Source organism: Lithobates pipiens, unplaced genomic scaffold (assembly GCF_037356315.1).
Source record: "Lithobates pipiens isolate NorthernLeopardFrog02 unplaced genomic scaffold, aLitPip1_a1.2 Scaffold_13, whole genome shotgun sequence".
Taxonomy (NCBI): Eukaryota; Metazoa; Chordata; class Amphibia; order Anura; family Ranidae; genus Lithobates; species Lithobates pipiens.
In genome coordinates, this window is record NW_027507718.1 from 367,316,957 (window position 1) to 367,340,038 (window position 23,082).

Here is a 23,082-nt window from a genome sequence, read left to right on the forward strand (position 1 = left end):
TCAGATACCACCTTTGCAAGCCTATGACAAGGAAGAACAATAAAGGGCAGGATAGTGAGAGCTACATTTACAAAAGAAAAGAGTAACTGTTAACTTTTTTAGGTCACAGGAAACATGGATGTTTTTCTTGTCTGTCTTATATCCACTGCTCCAACATAAGCAAGGGAAATACATTTACACATCTTTACAATGGACAAGACTATAAGATAAAAGGTTCTTTGCATGGTTAAGCAGTCATGTATGATTACATTCCCTTGTGGATCTTGTTACATAGAAGAGAGAACACAAAAAATAATGCTAGACATAAATATTCTATCAAGAATAATCAAAGAAAGTTACCTGTTGCAAGACATTTTATTGATAATGCACCTAGTGTTACACAGCTAAGATGTGTGGTAATTGACAATGTTCCTAAATGGATCAGAGGGAGGTCTTGAGTGAAAGCTCGAAGTGGTAGAAGGAATTTATCATTTAGATACTATTGAACTTTTGAAAAGGTTGATCTGTCTTTTATTTTTATTTCAGTTTTCTAAAAATAAAATATTAAAAATATACTCTGATTGCATTATAAACAGTTTCATTGCATATCATGTGTGGGCATAATGTTTAATGTTGATATTTAATTGTTTATATGGAAGTGATATTGAATTTAGTCATCTGTGATATCATTTACATTACACAGAGAGATTGAGAGGAGAGAAAAAGCTGTAATTCATAAAATAAATGTGCCTCTGAAAAAAAAAAGGTAATTTTGCATGAAAGGTCATTAGACACTCACAGGATCTCATACAGGCATAGGATCTCATACAAGGAATAGATAGTAAGCTCACAAGCATTTTCGTTGTTCTACTGACAATTACTCTGCTATCTGTCACACGGCTGAAATCAACTTCATGTTATGTATATCTCTTTAATTTTATATTAAATATATGTTCTTCCAATATATGGGTTTCAGTTTCCAGGAAGCTAGCCTGGAAAGCCTTCTGGGTAAAATGTGTTAGAAAATTACAGTATTTAGGGTTACGTTTTGGGAAATGGCCCATTTGAAGTCTATTGGGCCTGACTGTGCCAAAACAAAGAAGATTTCATCTGCCGGTTGATAACATTGCAGTGGGTAATATACATCTGAATCAGAGTAAGTTGATTTACTTTAGGTCAGGAAAGATATTTTTTAAAAACATAGAATTGGTAGGCCATGCATACAAATTATCCTTTAGTAGGAAGTCTTTTTAGCAGAATTTATTATAGAGATTAATATCCTTAATTATAATTTACATATATTATTGGATAATCAACAGAGAGGCGTTTACATAACCAGTACCATAAAATCCAATAGCACAATTAGGATGTTTAAAGTTTATTCGCACAATTTTACCTCACCTATTTGTTTTAGCATGTTGTCCCATATCTACCAGTTCAATTTTATATTCAGGTAGAACTCTCATTGACAGATTACAGTTAACAAATGAGCAAGATGCAGCAGAAAATGTAACTGCCAAACAAAGTTCTACATTTTGTAGTGCAAAAACAAAACAAAGATTTTGTTAATGGTAACTGTAATGTGTTCAGTCACTGCAATTAGAACTTCCTTTTCAAAAGATTCTGTTTTTGTATCAGTTTATCCAAAAATAAAATAAAGACACAATATGATAGTACGAGACCTACACAACTGTATTTTTATGTGAGTATTCCTGCAGCCTTCTTTAATTTATGTTAACCTATGTGTAATCTATGTTAATCTATGTTACAATTTTTTTTAGTGATGGCTAAGACCTGTGGCGGTTGGGGCTCGATTTTTTTTGGGGGGAAGGAAACTAAACCCCCCACACCAGCTTCACACTCACCCCATCCACGGTCACGGTTTCACCAGCTTCTCCTCTCGGCTAATCTGGTTTAAAAATCTGCCTCCTCTGATTGGCTGGGAGAAGAAGCCAGAAGACAATATTGATTCACAATAATCAATGTCAAATATCAATGTCACAAGTAGGTGGGTTCTGTGCCCCAAGCCCAACCTTTTTAAAGCCAAATAGAGCATCAGGCTCTAATCATATGCTTAAAAAAACCTCATAGAAACCTATGAGTCCGGTGCCCCACATGAAAATTAGGGGTGCCACACCCTGTGTCCCTTATGGCTAGGATGTCACTGGTTAAGACAGAAACAAACAGCAATGAATTGAGATTAGATTGAAAACCTACAAGACAAAACACACATATGAACATAGACTTCTGGTGGGAAAGAGTTAAATTGACAGCACCTAAAAAACTGTCTGTAAGAGTGATATTTCTTGATCTGTTTATTCTCAGTTCCTCTAACAAAACAAAACTATCTGATCTGCAATTGGTTGTCGCATATAAAAATGACATATACATGGGATATGTGAATTAGATTCTGTTTCATCTTCATGAAAATAAGCATCTTCATTGCATGATCTGTAATTTGACTGAGTGTACCATTTACATGACAAGTTGATGCCTAGCTATTTGTCTTTTTAGAACACTCTGGAGTAAAAATATTGTCCTCTATTTATGTTCATCCCACAGTGATTGTCATCAGTTATAGTGAAATAATGGTAGTTAAAAGGGCCAAATTTCAGTTGTATGTGCTCCGACACTATTATTGTTACTTGTCTAAAGCCCTGTACACATTGTCGGAAATTCAGACAGAAAAGCTCCGAGTGGATTATGTTGTCAGAAAATCTGATCGTGTGTGGGCTCTCTCAGACTTTTTCCGACGGAAATTCCAATGGAAAAGTTTGAGAGCAGGATATAAAATTTTCCATCAAAAAATCCGATCTGACTTTTTCCAATCGTTTGTAGAGAATTCCGACAGACAAAGTGCCACGCATGCTCAGATCAAATTACAAATTAGTTCGGAACGTGATGACGTTCGTTACGGTGGGACTATGTTGAGGCTAGTAGCCAATAGCTTTGGTCTCGTAATTTGATCTGAGCATGCGTGGCACTTTGTCCAATCGGAATTCTTTACAAACGATCGGAAAAAGTCTGATCTGATTTTTTTGTCGGAAAATTTGAGATCCTGCTCTCAAATTTTTTCCATCCAAATTTCTGATGGAAAAAGTCCAATAGACTTTTTCTGTCGGAATTTCCGACCGTGTTTACAAGGCATAGAACTATATATCTTCCAGGCCACACAGTCTATTTTAGTTTTCCATAAATATAAGTTTATTTAAATAAAAATGTACATTTATAATCATATCATATTTTCTTAAAGAGTTTTAGTTCTACAACTTTCTGGAAAACCTGTGCCCGAGGGAGTTATAGAAAGATGCACTTAAAGGGGAACTATACCTTCCTATTCTTTACAGCCCCCTTTGATCTGCACATGTGATCAGCTATGACACCAGTCATTTGATGGCTTGACAGATCGGTTAAAAGGAAACAAAAGCAAACTGTAACTGTGACAGTTCTCATTCAAGACATGCCATGGGAAACAGTTAAATTTTTGGGTTTAGTTTTGCTTTAAAGTCCCCCCTAAAGGCAAGAATATGGTATTCTGATAACTTTATTGAATTCATATTTGTAATGAAAGTATTCAGTATATTTTTTCACATGCTCTTATTTGTATTGTTTTCCACCCTGAAATGCAGATCAAACTGTTCAGCAACTTAGCAGTTAGAGTGTTTGGGACAAACTATTATAATTTTAGGAATGCTTACAATTCCCTTTTTTTTAATTTAATGATTTTAACCTTTTTTCCAAATGGTAACTACCGTAACTACTTAAAATGTGTTAAGCTGGTTATACACTGATCGAAATTCAGCCAGTCCATCAGTGACAGGCTCAGTTTTAAAGAGTGTGGCCTCCCTCACTTGACCAAAGTCAATTAATTGATTGATAGTTGATGAAAGGACATCTTCAATGAATGGAGGAATCTGCTTATTGTTAAGCCCACTGACTGCATGAAGAACAAAATGAAAGCTGGCCATAGACAAATCAAAATTCAATCCAAACAGGAATCATTCGAATTTCAATTCATCTGTGACAGACTGATTGTACCAAAGTCAATCTATTGATCATCTTCAGTACAACCAGCCTGTCTATTTTTTCTTTTCTTTTTTGTACAATCACTGCCACCAGCAGGAGTGATCATCATATTCTGAAGGCGAACCTCCCACAGTCGGAATACAATAGCTCAGCAGGAAGGATTCCCCTTAAAAACTGACTGGGTTGATAGTGGAATCAAACTATTTTATTTTCTTCAACTCAGGATTGAAAGAAAGAAAGCTATAAAATTCATGGCCAGCCTAACTGTGTATTGTCAGCCTGAGCTGGAGCTGGACTTTGAGTTGGTTGTTGCCTGCTTAACCCCTTCACAATACCCACTGTAAATTATGCACTCTCATCAAGTTCCCCATGCCATTGGGGCCATTAATTCAAGTCTGTTAGTTTCAAATAATAGCAGGCTTTAGAGAGCTTTTTGATCTCCCACGGACCACTGCACAGTCCAGCTGAACACCCACTATGAGTGGTGACAGAAATATGTGATCACCATGATTAACAAATCATAGTAGTCAAAGGAATATTGGTGTCCGTTTATGAAGCAGTGATCAGTGGAGATCCAGAGGATCGCCGCTGATCACAGCCCATAAACAGTTTATAAACCAGAGATAATCAGGGGGAGAAGTGTTTGAACTTGTTCTCCCGCCGATTATCTCCGCACACTGAGAATCCTCATTGAATGACACAGTAACAGCCAGTTTATGAAGCTGGGATCTCAGCGCTTCACTGGTGATCTGTGTCAGAATTTACACCCCCGATTCACCAGCTCAGAGGTGGAGAATCGGGGAGTGAAGAGAGAATGTGGGAGGATTTGAGGAGGAAAGAGGAAGATAATTAACTTCCTTATGCCTCGTTCAGACCCCCCAACACTGTAACCATGTCCCCCTGTCATATATATATATATATATATATATATATATATATATATATATATATATATATATATATATATATATATATATATAATGTGTGTGTGTGTATACATGTATATATTTTGTAGGGGGACGCTTTATGTTACTAACATTAATCACACCGTGTGTCAGTGTATTGAGCTGTGATAATTTATCACTGCTTAATAAATTGACATCTCTGTGTATCGGTGAATTTCTAATACTGTAATCTTGTAAAGTCTCACGAGATTCCAGTATTAGGGGCCATTCTCCAGTGTTAGAAGCGTTTGTAGATCGCTTCACTCCTCCTGGCGATCTACTCCGCTTTATAAACTGGCATACAGAGGAGAAAGATCTCCTCTGTGAATGCCGGAGAATGAAGCAGTGAATAGATTTCACTGCTTCATAAAAGGACACCATTGTGTCTAGCAGCAAACATCCTTGCTGCCTGCTGATTTTCAGTTGCTTTTCTGTGCTCCTGCAGGTTCATCTGTGAAGAGAGAGGGATAGCCCTTTGACCAGCAGTGAATAATATGAATAGATAACAAAAAAATACATTTCCTTCTTAATCTGTTCGCAGCCCTCTTTTTTTGGAGTGGGGGGAAAGATTATGATAGATAAGATAACCCTCTCCAAACAGGATATTGGGCCAAACTTGTAGATAAATAGGAGAACTAGGACCTTTGATAAGTGGAAGAGGGGGCTTAAAAATAAGGTTAGCAGTGCCTCCACCCAGAACAGGACCTTGTTGAACAGAAGGGATTTCCTTTCTTAAAAAATGAATCAGTTATTTAAACAAAATAATTGAGAGCAGAGGAATTACTGCAACCAACATATAACATTAGCCATAAGTATATAGCTGCACACCAGTGTGGTTAAAATACAATATTTATATGAGAAAATAATAACAGTCCACACATCCAGGGTACAAACAGGTTTAACCCCTTGCCGCCGAGCGTACGCTGATGTGCGTACTCGGCTTCCGGGGGTTATACCGGGATGATGCCCGCACCTGCAGGCATCATCCCGGTACCATTTTTCAGAGCGGGTGATTGGCTTTCCAGCCATAAAAACTGATGTGGCTAAAAGCTGCTTGGCTGTTATGCCGGAGGAGCGGGAGGGGGCGCCCCCCCTCCCAACGCCTCCCGCCGCTCTTACTGGGGCTCCTGTTCAATTGGGAGCACCGATGCACGATCCACCGCTACTGGCAGCTAGGGAGGGACTGAAATGAAGCCACTTCCTAATTGTAAACACAGAAGCGACGTCATGACGTCACTTCCAGTTTACTTGGCTGCCAATGGCACCGGATTTAAAAATATATACAGTATTCAGAATCACCGAAAATGGCGATCTGAATACTTTGAAGTGTAAAGGAGGGATCGGGGGTCTTTTAGACCCCCGATCCCTCCATAAAGAGTACCTGTCACCACCTATTACTGTCAAAAGGGATGTTTACATTCCTTGTGACAGCAATAAAAGTGATACATTTTTTTTTTAAAACAATTTATTAATTTTAAAATAAATAAGAAAAAAAATAAAAAATTAAAGTGCCCCCGTTGCCGTGAGCTCGCGCAGCAAAGAAAACGCAGAAGTCGCGCCCCGCATATGTAAACGGTGTTAAAATCACACATGTGAGGTATCGCAGCGATTGTCAGAGCGAGAACAATAATTCTAGCACTAGAACTCCTCTGTAACTCTAACCTGGTAACCGAAAAATAAATTTAAAGCGTCGCCTATTGAGATTTTTAGGTACTGTAGTTTCTCGTCATTCCACAAGTGCGTGCAATTATAAAGTGTGACATGTTTAGTATCTATTTACTCAGCATAACATTATCTTTCACATTATGAAAAAAAATTGGGCTAATTTTACTGTTTCATTTTTTTTTAATTCATGTGTCCCTTTTCCCAAAAAGTTGCGTTTAAAACACCGCTGCACAAATACTGTGTGACATAAAATATTGCAACAATCGCCGTTTTATTCTCTAGAGTCTCTGCTAAAAAAAAATATATATATATATAATGTTTGGGGTTCTAAGTAATTTTCTAGCAAAAAATATGGATTTTAACTTGTAAACACCAAATGTCAAAAATAGGCTTAGTCATGAAAGGGATAATCAGCAAAGGGCCAAACAAGAGTTCTGGTGTAATTGTGCACAAATATCCAGGTATAGATAGTTATTATTAGAAATATCTCCTGGTGAATGTTTCTGCAAAATCCATTTGCAGGGACCCCTGAGGATGACCATGATGCAACATTTGCCTTGGTAATAGAGACCTGAAAACAAGATCCACAATAATGAGGAGACCCTCCAGCCATTGTCCAACCAGCATGGAATGCAGCTTTTCACATGCCAAAACTATCTATTCTGCACTTTAATCCCTAATAGTTTTAAATTTGACATGCAACATGACCTCCAACTACTAGAAGTGGCTGTGGAATGCCTAACCTGGCTCTAGATTATGCTATTTATTGAGCCTTGAGCTAAAACTAGCTATAGAATCCCAGACCAGAAGAGACTAGCAGGGAGCTGCATATAAACTCTAGTTTTTAGTTTACACACATACTGTAGCACAGACCTAGCTATCTGGCACTGTGCATATAAGATAATAACAATGGGACAGAGATACGTCTGTCAACAAAGATTTAGTTACATATTCTGGGGCTACTGATCCAAAAATGCATAAACAGGAAGTGATGTACATAAATGATCTCAGCAAACATTAGTCAGCAGACCCACTTACAGACAGTAGAGGGCAGCAGATCCCTACATGTGAAAATCTTGAATTCTCTAATATATTCCCACTTGTTTATCAACCATAAAGCTCTGACAAATCTAAACCTACATGTATTGGGGTCTATGTACTCAGTATAAATATAAAAAAATTAGTTATTCAGTAAAAAATATATAATAATAATTATACATAAAAGAATATATGTATCAAGCAAACTGAATGTCTCATACCTGATCAGAGATTGAAATGACAAGGTTGGCCGCTCTTGTATCTCCAGCCCAGGTTCCATTGAATGTGGAACAAAGGGTACTGAGAGACAGGAGGAATACGAGTGTTGGCAGGTGTTCATAGGTGATTGCAGCAGGAGATACAGACCCTGGCAGGCTGGCAGAACATCAGGTCAGGAACAGTAGCTGTGCATAAGATACAGCCAAAGATAAAGGGGTATGCCACACAGGCTGCAGGTCCGAGATGCAAACCTTGTCAGAGCTTCCAGCAGGCTTGAGACAGGAACTGACTGTGATGAGAAGAGCTGATACAAACAACAGCTGGATAGGCACTTGAACCAGATGTGCGGGCAGAACTGGGAGCAGCAACGTGGTCACAGGGATAGCCGAAGTCAGCAGCTGATGGGCAGAGACATGGTCAAGAACGGAGTCGGGGTCAGGAACTGGCAACAGAACAGATGGACTATCCATGTTCAGGTCAGAGGCAAGCCAGGTCAATAACAAGGGAAACAGAGTAATAGCAGGTATACATTAGGCATGTGCACACTGAAATATTTAGCTTTGGAATTTTGTTTTTGTCTGATAAATAAATTTATTTAGTTACTCACGAAATTCGTTTTTATCTATTTTGTTTTTCGTTAAAAATTGCATTTGTCCGAAAATCCAAATTAATTAAGGTTGAATCTGCCATTGAAGGCTTATGGTGTCTGTCGAATGTTCAAAGAAGATTCAATGGAGCAGCTAAACTGTATGACTCCGTATAGTTTAGCTGCTCCATCGAATCTTTTTAGAACTTTTGACAGACATCATAAGCCAAAGATTCAACGTTTTTTATTTTTTTCGCTGTTTTGTTGAATCTTTGTCGTTCATGTTGAATGTATATAGTTCAAATAGAAAATGGACTGGTGATAGTGATCACTGATCAGACAGGTAAAAAGATAGGGTATATACAATCTATATAGAATCTCAATCTGTAATATAGAATCTATAATAATTAATCCCCCCCCCCACAACACTGGCAGCCTCTGTGGCTATCACAACACTAGCAACATTAGTATCACTATCAAGTTCACAACACTAACACAATAGCAGCAGATTATTATGAAAAAATCCTAAGTGAATGTAAGTTGGCTGTATGTGTGTACTTAGTTCTAGCTATTTCACTGCTCCTCTTCTTTGGTTACAATCAGCCAATAACATTCATCATCATCATTATTTGTATTATACTTCCCCCACCCAATTCCAACAGCGATAGAATGTCTAATTTTTTCTCTCTATGTCAAATCTTTTCTTTCTATGTAGAATAATCTTGGACTAATAGCGTTAAGGTTAGGTACATTCGACCACAGGTTCGATAGGCACAGTTTGTTATTGTCAGCATCATGTCGAATCTCCTATCTATATCGAACTGTTGTCACAACGAAAGCGAAAATAAAGCATTTGTTTATGTTGGATCTTTTGTTTTTCGGATTGTGCACTTTCGTTATCGTTTGTTAAAACGATAACGAAAATACCTGAAATTCAGACGAAAATGCATTCGGATGAAAACGAATGCACATGTCTAGTATACATATGCATGACAAAAAAAATTTGTTTAGTTTAATTTAGATTCTTTAATGTAGTTATTTTGTTTTGTTAAAATTGGTTGATTTGTTCAGTTCATATTCGGAATTCGTATTATGTCTTCTTTCAAATTTTCTTCTAATTTACAGCTTTTTTTCTATTCAAAATGTTCGAATTGATTAACTTTGAATCAGTCAAACTGAAAATGTTATATTTTTTTGATTCAAATGCACTAAAGTGAATAAACAAAACAAAAATCTTCATCAAATGACTCTTTAACTACTTGCCGACCAGCCGATGTCCTTATACAGTGGCAGGATGGCTCCCCTGCGTGAATCACCATAGCTGTACGGTGGCTGCTTTAAGGGGTATAAGGGGTATGCGGAAGGGACATCGATGCGATGCACGTGGCTGGCCACCGCAATGTCCTCTAGCGACCCACAATCGCTCCTGAGAGAGAGAATGGGGATCTGTCAATGTAAACAGACAGATCTCCATTTTGTCAGGGTGGTAGAGAGAGAGATCTGCTGTTCCTAGTGATCAGGAACAGTGATCTCTCTGTACTCCCTGTCAGTACACCCCCCACAGCTAGAAACACCTCCCGCTCTGATTGCTGTATAAATGTCTGTGGTCTCAAAATATGTATATTTGTATGTTTATATATAGTGTAAAAAATGCATAAGTGATAAAATACCACCAAAAGAAATCTCTATTTTTGGGAAAATTTGTTTGGTACAACGTTGCACGACCACGCAATTGTCAATTGTCAGTTAAAGCGACGCAATGCCGTATCGCAAAAAAAATGGCTTGATCATTAAGGGGGCAAATCTTCTTGTCCTTAAGTGGTTAAATCACCTTTGGCTTAACAAAAACAGCATTATTTCAAAATGGCACTAATAACACACACACAGTCTTTGATTTCAGAAATATGTTTACAGTTCGAATTAGAATAGAACTTGATGTAAAATTCAATTTCAATTTCAATTTCAATTTCGGAAATTCGGACAGATTTCATTTCATTATTCTGAGAATTCAGTAAACTTAGTTTATACTGCATATAGGGTTTTTGGATATATCTGAATCTCCAAATAATGAAAAATGTGTCTGAATATTAATTTGGAACGAAACAAACCACACATGTCTAATAGCAGGACACAGGGAACAGCTGAAAGACCAGTAAGCACTGGAGTATGAGCAGAAGCACCCTTAAATAGTCCACCTAGTGCTAACATGCGTTGAGTGCATGCCTGTCTTTGTGTGTGTGTGTGCCCGTGTCCATTCTGTGCGCATATGCATGTCTGGTAGTCTTCTCTGACAGTGAAATAGCATTTTATTTTGCATTTTTGTCCATTTTTTTCCAAATCTCATTCAGGGTCATTTAAAAATGTAAAGGCCTATGTATACCTAAAACAATTGGCGTGAAAATTATTTTGTTATGAAAAGTGCTTAAAAAGTTTGGGATTTCTTTATTAAAATCGGCAGTGCAAATGACTCAAGAATTTGCTAATTTCTTATGAATAATCCCTGTATTTGCCTAGCACATAATTGGTGATTCCTATAATTGCCAGCTCCATCTAGTGGCCATAATTCTGCATTTTCCTGAAATACTTCAATCAGGAAAATATCACATTATGACCACTAAATGGAACCAATAATCATAGGAAATAAACATTTTAGTCAATTATGGTAATACGTGATTACAGTGATTCATAAAAACTGTGTGAATACTTGAGGTATTTCTGATTTTTTTTTTACCCTGGAGCCTGCAAGGGTTAAATGCATCCAAAACGACATGCCTAGCTAAGACTATCCTGTCCATAGAGGCACAATGCTGCTGTGGTTTTACTGCTGAATGAGAAGCATTGTCTTTATGTTACAAGAAGTAGAACATCTTTCAAATTACTGTTAGGGTCAACAGGTAATCGAACTATGTTACAAGGGGTTAGGAAAAGCAATAATGTTAGGTGTTAATTCTAGTAAAAACTTTAGAACACATTTGACTTTAGAAACTTGTCACAAACATGGGCAATTTAAACTGGGCATATGATGAATATGAACAAGCCATATAGGCTGTAGCCTAGGAAGTCAAATGGGAAATGGCAGTCTGCAGTATTGTGTGACACATTACGTTCCTATGTAAACATGCAAACATTGCATTTGCACATATTAATTTTTCATTATAGGTATTGTTTGTAGCGCCCTGGTCTGTGACAGCTTTACTTCAATTACATATTAATTTTCCTTAACCCAACTGGATCCTTAAACAAACACAAGCCGATTAAGAGGGTAAAAACAAAACTCTTTATCAGTCTCTTTGTTGCCAGTATTACAGATAGCCAATCCTAAGAGAGCCATCTCATAAAAAGGTTGCAGTGTAAATGTTTGTTTTTCAATTTCATGGTTCATTCTTGGAAGAAGCATATTTAAATATAATCGCCACAGATATGTTTAAAGATCTGTCAGATGAACACTAGGAAATACAGTTGTAATAAATCTTGACCGCCAACAGTCAGATCATGTAATATAGTCATTTTAAATCTGTAAACCAATTGTAATATGTTTTTCTACAAAATCTGTGGAGCAAATAAAGGCTTTTGGCAAGCCAAACATTATTTATTTTTTGTTAGTTTTTTTTTTTGTTTAAGAAAAAGGTTAGAACCCTGTCAGATTTTAGTTCTATCCAGGGCTCCATTAGAGAGATCTTCCATCATGTTCTGTCCAGGTGATAACAATTTTACCAGTAGAGACTTAAGGAGAAATCTGCAACAGCAACACTTACAGAAATAAAAATCTGTCTGCAGTTCTAGCTTTTCCCGACTTTACTATAGAAGTGTTTTTGTTTCTATTTGTGTAGCTGTTAGATATTTTCTATTGCTTCATTTCTGTTAAAACTATGGGGTCAATTCACTAAGGTATGCGGTAAGGGTATCACGTTACTTATTTGCATAAATCACTACATGCAGTAAATAAATTCAAATTCATTAAAAAAAAATAGAGATTTTGCAGTAAACAACAACAAAACAAGTGTTGGTAAATATCGCAAGAAATCATGTGAAAATCCAATTCTCCAAAAGTCCAATTCTCAAATGAAAGAGGAACTGAAAAAAGGTGTGATATTTAACACTACTCTTCTGGTGGTGGTAACCAGTTCAGTAACCAGAAAGAGGGGTGTATTCAAACCCACAGAAAAGGGCCTAATTCCAATTTTAACATGTAACACTGTAATTTATTATGTACATAGTTGTATAACAATGTTAATTATATTTTCTTTTTCTATTATAATAATTATATTATTGGGAGATTTCTTTTGCTCAGACCTACTTAATTTCCCCCCTCCCCCCCTCCTCCCTTTTTTTTTTTTTTTTTTTTATTTATTCACTTGTTTTCTGTTTTTTCTTTTTGTGTTGCAATGCGGTTTTTATTTTATTTTTTTTGGGCATGGTTGGTGGTATGTTTTGTTGGCTGGTCAGCTTGTCTTGGAGTTGTTTGTTCCTCTCCTTGTTTTCCCCTGGTGGACATGTGTACCTCCTGGCCGGGTGGGGGAGGTATTCTTTCCCTCCCTCCTTTCCTTCTAGGCTTGCAGGTTCTGTAGGACTTGACACCAATGCAATTAGTGTCTTCCGTCCTTCCCAGCGTACTTCCGGTGCGACGCTCTATTGTGCCGCACCTGTATAATGTGGAGGTGCTGACAATGTGACGACGGGCTTCCTGCCGGCGGGAACGTCGGCGGCGTCTGACGTTCAGGTCTGACCGCTGTTCTGGGCTTGCATTTCCATGTGATGGATGGTGTTTTTCTCCTCTCCTTGTGCTACCTATGCCATCAGGTACTGTGTTCCCTGCTAAACCCCTCTACTTATATCTTATTGTTTATGGCCACATTAGGCATCTTTAGATGGAATACTTATTCTCTTGTATATTTGTTTACAGGAATATCTTACTCCTTACGGGAATTATTGAACTTGTGAAGTCCTTACCCCTGGTAACCACCCCTGGATGGGTGTGGTGTACTCTATATACTAATTCTAGTTATTAACTTTTATTGAGTATTGACGCTGATTATACATCACTAACTTTACCATTTGGATGTTGTTTGATAGCCAGGTATAGAATATATCTCAATAAAATTTGTGATCCAATCTATGGCTCTACAATATAATATATCATATTATTTGGGTTTTTTCTCTTTTTCCCCCCTGTTCTGCAGTAAGGGTTGATATTTAGAGCGCTTACATAATTTAACGGGCTCAAGTTCCTAAATATGCAATGCCATCTGCTAACGATGTCTGCCTGATATACATCCCCTAGCAGGTAATAATCACTATATTACTTGATACTTGTATCTTTAATTATACCTATTTTAGGGGGATTATTGATATACCCCACTATAGGATTATATACATATACATACTAAACTCTCTCTTTTTTTTTTTTTTCTCTCCACCATCATATGTATTTTATCCCCCATGTCCGCCGGTGGGGAAATATAGAGAGGATTTGACTCCTGTTTTACGTAGTGTGTTTCTTCCCCCCCCCCCCTTTCTTTCTTTTTTTTTTTCCCCCTTCCCTATAGGTATCTCTGGGTGCACCAAATGTTCCCTACAATCCCTTTATTTCAAATAATATTTGTATAGTTTTTGTTTCTATCTGTTTCTTATATATCTATATTATTGCTTAATTATATGAATCACTGATTGCTATGCACTGTTCAATGTGTATTTAATTTTAGACCTCCTCTGGATGAAGCGGATAATTCCGCGAAACTAGTCAAGGAACCTTTCACTTGCACCTCCAGAATGGAACTCCGCCATGAGTAACTGTACATATGAATCTGGGATGTATTAGTTTTTAATATTATCTTCTGTGTAATTTTCTTATTTTCTGTTTATTCATTAAAACTTTATATGAAATCTTATTTTATATTTCCTTTTTGATTCCTATGTATGTAAATAAGTACCGATATAGTCCAACATTTTTTTTTCCTTTTTTGGGTCTTGGATTTGGTACAAGGAGATTAATTTGTACAGCTCCCCTACCATTTCCAGAATTCCAAAATATTTTTCCCTTTGGCCTAATTCCACCCACAGAACACCCACAAGAAGGGGTACTATTCCACCAGCAGTGGACACACAAAAATGTGGCATTATAAATCATGCGTGCCACAATACACAAGTATTGTTTTATTTTTTTTGACATGCAGTGCAAATTAAATGCAAACATCGGCTGAAATTTAACATCACGATCTTTAAAAAATATATATTATATATATATTTTTTAAGTAAATGTTGTTTACAAAAGTGCAACAATGGTGTATGTCAACCATGACAATTAATCCAGCTAGAAGTTCCCTCTTGAAGTGGCCACTGTAATACTTTTGGTTATATAGACCATTACAAGTTAAACTTGAATAGAAACATGAAAAATAAATAAACATGTATAAAAAAATGTTTAAAAACATGGTCAAGTTTTCTTTAGTTTCCACAACCTAAACATAGGCAGCAGCAAAGAATTGGGCCAAAAACATAGAACAATTTAATAATGAACCCTTTCAACAGCTCTAGTGGGCCATACATTTACAAAAAAACTTTTTTTTGAATGTATGGCATGATGGATTTAGTGAAGGAGGGCAACACAGCTTAACAGCGGGAGACATACATTTTGAGAAGCTAGTTCAAAATGTAATGCCTCCGAATACAGATTACTGCAAAAAAAAGTTAGATTAAAAATAAATGTTTTTTGCAAAAGAAAAGTAACAAACATGTTAAAATGTAAAATGTTATAAGGAAACAACCTTACACATTTCTTAAGCACCGACACATGCGACAAATTACCATATGAGAAACTGTGGTAGTTACTGAACAATCAAAAGAATACAGCATTCATTATTTAAGGCTAAATCCTTAGTGAATTGAACTTTCACAACTGATTTACTGCATTGATATTTTTACTGCATTTTATTTGTAATGTTAGTGAATTGACCCTATTATCAAAAGGACAGTAAGTATGGGGACACCGGTAACATAGATGGCAACTAGGGGGCGCGTGTGTGCCCCCTGCTCACCCACGGAGCCGATGCGAGTGGCCAGCGGTCGCGATCGCTTGGGGCATACCGAGAACACACAGTTTCTGTGAGGGGAGACCAGACAGACGTCTGTTCATACAGACTGGCTGCACCGTCCCATCCCCCCTTCAGTTAGAACACACACTAGGACACACTTAACCCCTTTACTGCCAGTGGCATTTTTACAGTAATCAATGCAATTTTATAGCATTGATCGCTTTAAAAATGCCAATGGTAACAAAAATGTGTCAAAATTGTCCGATGTGTCCGCCATAATGTTGCAGTCCTGATAAAAATCGCAGATCGCTGCCATTACTAGTAAAACAATTAATTAATAATAAAAAAAGGCATAAAAGCATCCCCTATTTTTGCGCAAACCAAAAAATATACGCTTATTGCAGTTTATTTCCCCAAAAATATGTAGAAGAATACATTTCAGCCTAAACCGAGAAAATTTTGAATATATTTTTGGGGTATATTATAGCAAAAAGTAAAAAATACTGCGTTTATTTTTTAAATTGTCGCTATTTTTTGTATATAGTGCAAAAAATAAAAACCGCAGAAGCAATCAAATATCACCAAAAGAAAGTTCTATTTGTGGGAAAAAAAGAACGTCAATTTTGTTTAGGTGCAACGTCGCACGACCGCGCAATTGTCAGTTAAAACATCGCAGTGCTGAATCGCAAAAAGTGCTCTGCTCAGGAAGGGGGTAAAATCTTCCAGGCCTGAAGTGGTTAATCTATATTTCATTTGCACCTAATTGCTATTGTCTTATCTTTTTATCATTGAACTTCCTGTTTAAGTGAGTGTAAATCTAGTTAATATCATTTACGTAAAAACAAAACAAAAAAAACTGTTCTTTGAGGATATTCTAGAGATTTGGATGTTAAATGCTTGAACAGGATTATAACCACTGTCTGTGACCAGTTAGTGACACAATGGACAGTTTCTGATTAATAATATTGAAACTGGTAAAGTTTCAAATAGGAAAATAATATAATCTGTCACACAGGACACTTATTATTTTTGTTCTGTGTCTTGTCTTTTTAAAGGATACTAAAAGTGTAAGCTGTGCTGATAGCTATAACATGCTGGAAAATAGTAGTGGCCACACACCGCTTTCATTTTTTAAAATTCCATTGACTGATGGGGGTAAGGGATCTCATTAAAAGTAACAGTCCTTTTACTGGAAGAGCTACTATTTTCTTCAATTACATAGGAACCGTGTTACGTAATGGTTTATATGTAAATGCGGCTCAGTGTCATTTTCTTTTTATAGCTCTAAATTATCTTTTTGACACTTAGGGCTAGCACTAACAAACCTCTAACACTGATGTAAGCAAGTCTGTAATTATCACTGTACAAACAGTATGTGTTAATAAATATTCACACTTTGCTTAAAGTTTGATGCAGCCAAAACTAAAAAATGCAGTTTCCAGAGGTGGATCAAGTACTAAGCAATACATCAGTGTGACTCTGTAGAGAACAACTACTGAGACTTCAACACACTGCTCCAAGAGTGCTAAAGAAAGATGTACTCACCTGGCAGAGCCTTAGGCTTATAAAAAGAATTTCTAATTCTGCTTTACGGTAAATTCATGGTATAAGGTATAACATTTGCCCTAAAGTGTTTAACTAATTTAAGTATAAAATATATTGAGCTTTAGTGCATGAATTGAATAGGAACTTTGAGGCTTTAAAAACCTGAATAAGTAAACAGTTGATAATACCTATAGAGGGTTGTTTATGAAAGGCAAATCCACTTTGCACTATAACTGCAACACAACTGCAACGCAAAGTGCACTTGAAATTGCACTGAAAGTGCACTTGGAAGTGCAGTTGCTGTAAATCTGAGGAGTAGATCTGAAATGAGGAGAAGCTCTGCTGATTTTATCATCCAATCATGTGCAAGCTAAAATGCTGTTTTTAATTTTCCTTGCATGTCCTCCTCAGATCTACAGCCACTGCACTTCCAAGTGCAAATTCAGTGCAATTTCAAGTGCACTTTGCACTTGTAGTGCAAAGTGGATTTGCCTTTCGTAAATAACCCCCATAGTGTTTGTAAAGGCTCACAGATTTCTACCTTTATGCATTTTATGCATGAATGTAAAAAACCTTCTGTTTGCAATAGCCCCTCTCCTAGCAACCACAATACTTACCTAAGCCCCATCTCAATCCAGTGATGTGCACAAGTGCAGCTGCTTCTCATTGGCTGGCTCCTACTACTGTCAATCACAACCAGTGAGGCAATGAGTAGGTACGGGCGAATGGTTCGGCCCAAGCATAAGTTCGGGACAAACTTTGGTTGTTCGGATGTTCTGCGAACACCGAACAATTTGCGGTGTTCGGGGCAAATTCAAAAGCTGCCTTTAAAGTCTATTGGATACTAACATGAAAAATCAAAAGTGATAATTTTACAGGCTTATATGCAAGTTATTGTCATACAAAATGTTTGGGGATCTGGTTCCTGCCCCAGGGGACAAGTATCAATGCAAACATTGATACTTGGCTGTTTTTTCGGGAGCAGCGATTTTTTTAATGCTTAAAGTGAAAAAATAAAAAATGAAATATTCATTTAAATATCATGCCTGGGGAGTGTCTATAGTATGCCTGTAAAGTGGCACATTTTTCCCGTGTTTAGAACAGTACCACAGAAAAATTACATTTCTAAAGGAAAAAATTGCCGGGTCTTGGCAACATAGCTAAAACATTGAAAAAAGGGCATGGGATTCTCCCCAGTTCATTACCAAGCCCTTTTGGTCTGGTATGAATATCAAGGGGAACACTGAATCAAAATGAAAAAAATCAAAAAATCCATACCAGGCCATTCAGGTCCAATATGGAAATGAAGGGGAACCCTGCACCAAATTTAAAAAATAAATGGTGTAGGGGTCCCCCCAAAATCCATACCCGACACCTCAGGTCTGGCATGGATTTTAAGGAGAACCCTGTGCCAAAATAAAAAAAATGGCATGGGGCCCCCCCTAAAATCCTTACTAGACCCTTATCCAAGCATGCAACCTGGCAGGCCACAGGAAAATAGGGGGGGCGAGAGAGCACCCCCCTCCTGAACTATACCAGGCCACATGCCCTCAACATGGGCCGGGCGCTTTGGGGTAGCCCCCCAAAGCACCTTGTCCCCATGTTGATGGGGACAAGGGCCTCATCCCCTCAACCCTTGCCCAGTGGTTGTGGGGGTCTGCGGGTGGGGGGCTTATTGGAATCTGAAAGCCCCCTTTAACAAGGGGACACCCAGATCCCGACCCCCCTGTGTGAAATGGTAATGGGGTATAAATGTACCTCTACCATTTCACTCATTTTTTTAAAAAAAGACAAGACACCTGGGCTTGGGGACAAGTCCTTTATTAAAAAATAAAAATGTCCCATGATGTCCATTCATCACTCCACCGACAGACCGAAAAAGAAAAAATCCACCACCGCTCCTCCCCTATGGGAGGCTCCCACTGTGTGACACTTCTTTGCTGATGACAGTTCTTATATAACTGAGGGCGAGGCCACCCGGTGATGTACCCGGGTGACCCAGCCCCCTCTGACACCATGGAGACTTTCCTATAGCTTCCCCATGGTGTTGGAGGGGACGGGCCATCCGGTTACATAAACAGGTGATTCTGCCCCCTCTGATGCCCTGCCCACAGTCATATAAGAACTGTCATCAGCGAAGAAGCGTCACACGGCGGGAGACTCCCATAGAGCAGGATCGTGGTGGATTTTTTATTTTTATTTTTTGGTCCATCGGTGGAGCGATATAAGAAGATGAATGAACATCATGGGACATTTTTTTTTTAAATAAAAGACTTGTCGTTTTTTAACATTTTGACACTTTTTTTAAATAGTAGGGGTACATTTGTACCTTGTTACCATTTAACATGGGGGGCCAGGATCTGGGGGTCCCCTTTTTAAAGGGGGCTTCCAGATTCCAGTAAGCCCCCTGCTTGCAGTCCCCCACAACCACCAAGCAAGGGTTGTGGGGATGAGTCCCTTGTCCCTATCAATATGGAGACAAGGTGCTTTGGGGGGATACCCCAAAGCAAATTCCCCATGTTGAGGGCATGTGGCATGGTATGGTTCAGGAGGGGGGGGCGCTCTGCACTGCACTATATACCCTCCTGGACCAGTGTCGCCACGGTCAGTTTTAAATGACAATTTTTCCTTTAGAAATGTAATTTTGCTGTGGTACTGTACTAAACATGGGAAAAATGCGCCACTTTACAGGCATACTATAGATACCCCCCCCAGGCATGATATTTAAAGGAATATTTCATTTTTATTTTTTCACTTTAAGCATTAAAAAAATCACTGCTCCCGAAAAAACTTCAATTTTTAAAATGCATTTTTGCACTGATACATGTCCCCTGGGGCAGGACCCAGGTCCCCAAACACTTTTTCTGACAATGACTTGCATATAAGCCTTTAAAATTAGCACTTTTGATTATTCATGTTCATGTCCCATAGACTTTAACGGTGTTCGTGTGTTCTGCTGAATTTTTTGCCTGTTCAGTATGTTCTGGTGCAAACTGAACCGGGGGTGTTCGGCCCATCCCTAGCAAGGAGGAGAGAGTGGGGGGCAGGGTCGAGTCATGCTTCATGCGTGATTGGACACACGGAGATGCAGCCTGGGAGCAAGCCTGCTCAGGTGCCCCCATAGCAAGTACTCAACAAGAAGGAGGTGCCAGGAGCACTGACAGGGGACCCAAGAAGAGGAGGATTGGGGCTGCTCTGTGCAAAACCATTGCACAGAGCAGGTAAGTATAATTTTTATTTAAAAAAATAATCTGTTTAATCTCACTTTAATGAAAGGTGTTCTGCTTTTACAAATACTAACTCTGAATTAAGTGAAGATGTCTGGTCAGTGATTTGGTAATGGGGTCCTTTAGAGGTAAACAGGTCTTCTGCTGATGCAACACATGAAGGGTAATTTACTAAATGAGTTATACATCTTCACACAATAAGTTGTGTGAATATGAATTTCAGTTATCTAATCATTTGAAAAGCAAAGTATATTTATTTCATGTGCACATGATTGGTGTTTCAAAGTGAACAGGGGCTTTTGTGAAGCTTCTCAACTCATTTAGTAAATCAGCCAAATCGTTTTGGCAATTTGTTGCATCCTCATGATATACTGTAGGTGCACATTTTTACTTGGCTCCCATTGCTGTCAAGTCAAACAGAGCCAGTGAAGAGGAATCAGGGGAGGGGCCAAGTACCACTCTGTGTGTCTTACAGACATAGAGAGCAGGGCTCAGGAGTGCGTATGCACAAGTGTCCCCATAGCAAGGGGCTTGCTATGGGGGCACCCGGCGGGGGGAGGGGGAAGCCAGGCACGCCAGCAGGGAATCTGAAAAGAGGACAATCGAGGCTGCTCTGTGCAAAACCATTGCACAGAGTAGGTCAGTATGACATGGTTGTTATTCTAAAACAAAAAAAGCTTGACCCTTTGTTATTACTTTAAATCAAAATAATGGAATCCATGAAAGCATTTGCTTCTGAATCAAAATAAAAACACACAGCTTATTGGCCCATTTTCTTCACCCACTGACTATTGATCAGTGAAAATGGTTGCGGGGCCCAAAACTTAAGGGAGAGATTATGGTGTACAAGGGACATCTTTACCAACATACAAGCTGGCATTTCACAACAATTAATCTAACCTGTGAAATGGATAACCATTTTGAATGTTCTCATCATTACTTGTGAACACTTTCAAGGGAAACTGATAATTGAACTGCTAAATAAGAGACATAGGGGGTTATTTACGAAAGACAAATCCATTTTGCACTACAAATGCAAACTACAAGTACAAAGCGCACTTGAAGTGCAGTCACTGTAAATCTGAGGAGTAGATATGAAATGAGGGTAAGTTCTGCTGATTTTTTCATCCAATCATGTGCAAGCTAAAATGGTGTTTTTTTATTATTTTCCTTGCATATCCCCCTCAGATCTACAGCGACTGCACTTCCAAGTGCACTTTCAGTGCAATTTCAAGTGCACTTGTAGTGCAAAGTGGATTTGCCCCCCCCCCCCCCCCCCCCCCCCATTGTAACACAGCCGTCATCCTGCTGTTTCTTTATAAAGAACAATGGAAAATATAGTACATTATGACTTAAACCTGCAGAGGGCCTGATATTTTTAATATTTTTGTGTCAGTTTACATACTGATTTAAGTTCTTTTTCAATGGTCATGCTTCAAAATAATGTAGAGCATTTTAAGAAAGTGACTTGATCAGGGAGAATTGTTAAATACTGAGGCACTTGACCATTGACTTTGACTAGATTAAGTGACCATGTACTGGCTGTGTAGATGTTTTTTAGACTAGGCATGCTTTAACTACAGATGTCATCTATCATGTTTTTTTGTTAAAGCTTGGCAAACTGCAGAAAAAGCCTCTTTTTTTAAAGGTATATGGATGAGATACAAGGATATACACAATGTTCTGCTTGCTGCTCAAGTATTTTATGGTTGTTATGTTATGGTTATTGCTGGAACACTATCCTTTTGTCCAGTTGTTTCAAAGTGATGCTGCGAGAAAAAGAGACAGATTAATATGCAGTTGGTAAGCTTAAAAATCACTCCATTTCTCCTAGGCAAAACACCTGTTGCTTTTGTTTACACTCTACTGCATCCAGTGCACATCTATATAATGCAAAGGATGGGCACAACCTCATGAATTCAAATAAGCAAATACAATATATATGCAGCACAAACCTCACAGAAGTAAAAATAAAAACATTTTGTGGGTAAGTTCTCTCAAGTGTACTCAAAACATATTTTTTACTTGATTGGAGACTTACAATTCCATTGACCCAATCACAGAAAAGTTCAATAATGATGTCAAAATTCAAAGTTACACCTTACATTCGCTGGACTTTTTTAAGGAAACTGTCATGGCAGGAGGATGTAATATGCCATTTTGGACCTTTTCCTTTAAAAATGTCTGGCTATCATTCTTACCTTCTTGCCCCAATGCTTTGAGTCCTGACACATTTGCAAACAAAGAATTCTGCCTTTCCTAACCCATATAAGTTCTTCACTTATTTGTTCCATAAGTGCAAACTATAACTGTTGTCTGTGTACAAGGAGTGGTTATGGAGATGTGATGGTTATGGTTTTATAGAGGGATTATGGATATTTCTGTCACATCAAGGGTTATTTTTCTGTATGATCAGCATGTTTAACCACTGCTTTAACTGACAATTGCGCTGTCGTGCGACGTGGCTCCCAAACAAAATTGACGTCCTTTTTTTCCCACAAATAGAGCTTTCTTTTGGTGGTATTTTATCACCTATGCGTTTTTTATTTTTTGCGCTATAAACAAAAAATAGAGATGATTTTGAAAAAAAAATCATTATTTTGGAAATTTTTGCTATAATATATATCCCCAAAAAAATAAAAAAATAAAATTTTCCTCAGTTTAGGTTGATAAATATTTTTCTACATATTTTTGGTAACAAAATCACAATAAGCGTTTATTGATTGGTTTGCGCAAAAGTTATAGCGTCTACAATATAGCGGATAGTTTTATGGAATTTTTATTGATATTTTTTTTTTACTAGTAATGGTGGTGATCAGCAA

At 37.9% G+C, this 23,082-nt stretch overlaps 1 protein-coding gene across 1 annotated transcript in view; it reads left to right on the forward strand.

Annotated features, from left to right (window-relative positions):
* GALNTL6 (polypeptide N-acetylgalactosaminyltransferase like 6) overlaps positions 1–23,082 on the forward strand; it is a 1,867,045-nt gene that overhangs the window by 232,120 nt on the left and 1,611,843 nt on the right. The gene's annotated exons all lie outside the window — the stretch shown is intronic.